The following is a 5000-nucleotide window of genomic DNA, read 5'->3' on the forward strand; positions in this document are numbered from 1 at the left end:
AGCTTTGACCGTTACTCATATGGGTTATTACACTCATAGCGGACACTGCTTTGTCAACAAAATCTAAAACAAGACTCTCTAGGTAAAGTCCATGACATTAAGTTACTAACATATGCTCCAGTCTTTGATGTAGACATTCTGGAAAAATCTTTTTCTCTACCCGGGAGCCTACGTCAAATATTTGCTTAAATCATCCTTGTGCCTCATATTAGCACACCATTCAACAACATGGATAGTCCCTCCGACGGCCTTCCAAAGATATATCGGCAACCAAATTTCATTCAAAAGGCATAAGTGGGTTCGTGTCTATGACACTTGCCAAAAATACTGCTTAATGATACCGAACTTGAAATTTTGTAATTGCAAAGCGAACTTCGTAACCACAGGATCATACCTGAATTGTGAAAGGAGGTAAGTCATTCAATAAATTTCAGTGTAAATTTATTGAAAAATATAATCAAGAAATCGCGGGCAAATTATTTTCATGTCATAATTAAGGAAATCATTAAAATTATTGCAGAGAACACACAAAAGAGAAAATAGAATTGGAAAAGGGTCACCGGGAGTGTGAATCTATAGAATGTTGTTGAAAAAAGAAACAGAAATACACAACTGAACATTGCAGAGAACTTAATGGTTAAATATTTGGTAAGCATATAATGTAATTAGTACGGCTTTTAATCCAATTTTTCCTTTTGACGTTCAGCTTTTCAACTGAAAGCTACGCCCGATATTACCAAGTGAATAAAGTAATAGAGTGAATAATGATAGCAGATGTTTATTAAATAGAATATTTAATTTGTTTCTTACATGCAAACAATTAAGGTTTCTTTCATTGTCGATTCTATTGAGAAATTATAGAAAATTATACGAGAATATGACGGAATAATCGATAAAGAATGATGGCCGAAGAAAAAAAGAGTGGGAAGTAAAATAGAGTAAGATGTTAAAGAAAGACGATTAGAAAAGAACAAGTGAACAAAGATGAGAGGAGAGAGAGATGGACAAATAAAGAACGGCAGGGGAATGGAAAAACGAGAAGAGAGAGAAGAGGAAATAAAAGAAGAAATGAAGGAAGGAGATTAAGAAAAAGAATAAACTTATAGAGTATATCTATCAATTTCACCGAACGCTGTACACATGAGCAGATGTAAATAAACCTAATCTGAATATAAAATATCTTCTTAAACAACAAAATAGAAATCAGCGAGACTACTTTCAATCCTGTATTAAGATTTTATCACCGACAGAGTAACTTTTTGTCTGTCCAATAATATATTGTATATAAAGTCAAGGGTTTAAGCATTCCGTATATTCTGTACAACAGCATATATTCTGTGATAGAGAATAGCATTATTGCGAAACATTTAACTGCGCTAACAATTTACTGATCGAACTAGCTACCCAAAATGCATTATATATGCAAAATGATCTATCCAGATTACATAAATTCCATTGTAATATTGGGTTTTTAAGCGATGTCTCCATACACAGTGAAGGAAGATAATCTGTTGTTGATGAAATCTCATATCAATTCGAGACTGAAGCTAGTCCGGCTAATCCAACTCTCTCCCGCCATAAATATTTCGTATACCTGAGATCAATGCAGTTTTAGTAAGCACTGCTTTTAGAGATCAAAATTTACATAAACTCTAAAGAGATATTCTATTAGCGCTGGTGTGGCTATGTGGTAAGAAGTGTAGTTCCCAAACCAAACACTTTCGAGGTTAGTCCCACTGTGTGGCACCTGCCATAAAATCCACCATGTAACATAAGTGTACAAAAATTCTTCTATAGCCGCGGGCCGACCAAAGCCTTGTGAGTGGATTTAGTAGATGGAAATTAAAAGAAGCCTCACACACGCACACACATACATACACTTACACACACGCATGTGTATGTGCTTGTGTTTGTCCTCCCCACCACTAGAAAATCGGTGTTCGTTTGTAAGTATGTGTAGCCTGAATTTTACCTTTTTCTTCAGCCATCAATCTTTATCGATTATCCCATCATATTCTCGTATCATTTTCTATAATTTAACCCTAGCGGTTCGCTATAAAAAAACCGATATTAAAAGTACCGTGCTCAAAAGTTAAGTTATGGTGCTGATTCGTTTGACTAAAGCCCTTCAAGACGGTGTCCCAGAATGGCTGTTGTCCAAAGACTGACACAAGTAAAGAATAAAAGATAGTAGAGTTTAGCATTGAAAACAAGAAATACTTTTAACGCATCAGTAATTTAATAATGTCAAGTTATATCTGGCATCAAAACAGAAACTTAAGTTTTCCAACATATTAAAAGACATCATTGCAATATTATTACAGAACATTAACAGTGTATAAACAATTGTTGCTAAACATTTATATGATGGCAAAATGAAGTATTATTTCGTATTGAGACAAATAATTAGTGTATGTGTGTGTGTGTGTGTGCAAGTACGAATGTGTGAGATTGTAGATGTAACACTATCAAAGACATTATAAGCTCTATGTAACATTTGAAACTCTACTAAAGACGTTATTATACCTATGAGCGTGATCAAAGTCATTATGTGTAATAGTATACATACGTGTATCATTATAATTTATATATCATTATAGGTTATGTCATTTCAGTATATGTTACTGAAACACGTGTACTAAAGCCAAAATTGTTTTCATCACACACTATATCAATGACAGACATAATTTATTAACATAATCATGAAGCCCAAAATTAGAGAGGAGAAAAAAGTGAAATATCTAGGAAGGGATAATTTATCGTACTTGAAAGTAACTTATTTTATTGATCCAAAAGGGACGAATAATAAGGTCAACCTCAGCAGATATTAGAGCTCAGTTGCAACTAAGGGCCGTTTCTACGAGTACATCTAAAACCGACAGACATTTTTACTGGTCATTACGGAATGGCTCAGATTTTGGCACAGAGCCAACAGTTTTCAAGAAGAGGTAAAGTCGATTACATTGATCCCAGGGCTCAGCTAGTACTTATTCTATTGACCTCCCAAAGGATGAGTGACAGTGCCGATTCCAGCGGAATTTGAAGCCAAAATGTAAAGAACCAGAAGAAATGCCGCTAAGCATTTTGTCCGATGCGCCAGCAATTCCTCTAGCTCGCTGCCGTAGGACACTAGAGATAACGAAATGTTAACCCTGTAAGGCCTGATGTAAACGGAAGTATACAAAATTAAGACGTCTATTGACTTTGAATAGGTCTCGTAGAGGCCGTAATTTTAACTAGCTTTATGTAGTCATCAACGTTTAACGCTTACAATTAAATGCATTGTGGGATATTCGTGAGGTTTTTTTCAAGATGGTAACCTCAACTGGAGTATCTGTAAGGTGAGTTAGAGTCAGCTGAGCAGTCTTTCCTCAAAATATATGTGACTGAAGGCTTACTTTTGCTACTTTTTCTGTTCGACTATATTCATATATGTTCATTCTTTCTAATTTATGTCTGTTTCTTGTTTTCTTTGATATCTTAGCATAGATCATCATGATAAGAGGTTTTGTACACCTAGGTGTACACCAAAAAAAAAAAAAAAAATAGGGATTACACACCATCGATGTTTACATCGTTTGTTTGTGTTTTAGAACGCTTGGTAAGATGTTTCAGAAAATATAGGGAGCTTGAATGATAATATAGCTTTGTAGAAATGTAGAAATACAAGTTATTTCTAAGTTGGTAGATATTTCGTCAGCAACATGCTCTACCACTTTCAGTTCTTGTATCAAGTGGAACAAGTTAATAAGATATGGTGTCGTGTTGATATACGAGGTTATATTTACGGTTTTGAAAAGATGCAAAGGGCCACTGGCACGTTCGGATTCTGTATAAGTTTGGAAAGACTGAGAATGTGCTGCTATGCCTTGTAGAATGTAGAAAAGAATAAGATTTTCTTTGATAATTTATTTGAAAGCCCTGACGTTATGATTCAGCTAAATCATCAAGGAACCTTTGTTGTTGGCATACTCAAAACTAATAGATCAAGAGGTGCCCTATACCTACAAAATCAACAATTTAAAAGGAGGGCTCTGGGTCCATCAACGAGTTTGTCGAGAAAGATCATAATCTTGTGACTTGTAGATTGTATGACAGTCGTCGCGTCCTGATAATTCTTTATAACTCGGTAATGATCCTGTATCAGAAGTCAACTGCTATGACCGCAAGGATCGAAAGGAACTGAAACTAACCCATCCGGCAAGTGTCGAAATCTGCTACCGCTACTTGGGTGGAACAGATAAAGCTGATATTCTCCTCTTCCTTTACCAAACGAAGATGCGTATCGGGAAATTGTATCACAGGATTGCTTTTCATATAATCTCATTAGCAGTTGTCAATACATTTGTCCATTTACCACCAACTCGGAGGTGCTGACTCCTTGGTTTATTTCTGCCCTGATATTTGCAGAAGTTTGCTACAATGAGGAATATCAGCAGTGATATTCCGGTCAAGAAAGTACGAGCAATGCCGTTCCAGAGTAAGTTCGTTTCGACAATATTGGTCACTGGCCCATAAAATCCACCATTAACAGATGCAAGATGGAGTGTTGTAGTTGCTGGGCGAAAGTTATTTGTTTCAAGTGCTCGTTTATCTCTATGTAACGAAAGATGGAGAGGAGACACTTGTTTCTCGAAATTTCATGGGAATGCATCCCGATTATATATTTCCTTTTAACAATCACGTAACGTTACATTTGCTTTTAGAAAGAAAAGTGTGTTTCAAATTTGTTCATCTTCTATTCCTCATGTAAACATAAGTGTACAAAAATTAATATCCTGTTTTCATGATTGCAAACCAAACCAGTCCTGATTTTGGGTTAGCTTTCACCCAAATAACAACCTAAACTAAAAATCAAGAAAAATATTGTCTCTTAGCTCACAGTCATTAAAGGGCTAAATTATTGGGCTGTATATTATTAGATATTGCAGCTATCCGGATAATAAATATACTGGTAGTGACAGATATTACTGGGTATTAGAAATACTAAATGTAACAGA

The 5000-nt window shown here is 35.4% G+C and overlaps 1 protein-coding gene across 2 annotated transcripts in view; it reads right to left on the reverse strand.

The window, feature by feature from the left end:
* Positions 1–5000, reverse strand: part of LOC115214911 (atrial natriuretic peptide receptor 1) — a 795859-nt gene that overhangs the window by 210908 nt on the left and 579951 nt on the right. The window lies entirely within an intron of this gene.

The sequence above is a fragment of the Octopus sinensis genome, linkage group LG8 (assembly GCF_006345805.1).
Source record: "Octopus sinensis linkage group LG8, ASM634580v1, whole genome shotgun sequence".
NCBI lineage: Eukaryota > Metazoa > Mollusca > Cephalopoda > Octopoda > Octopodidae > Octopus > Octopus sinensis.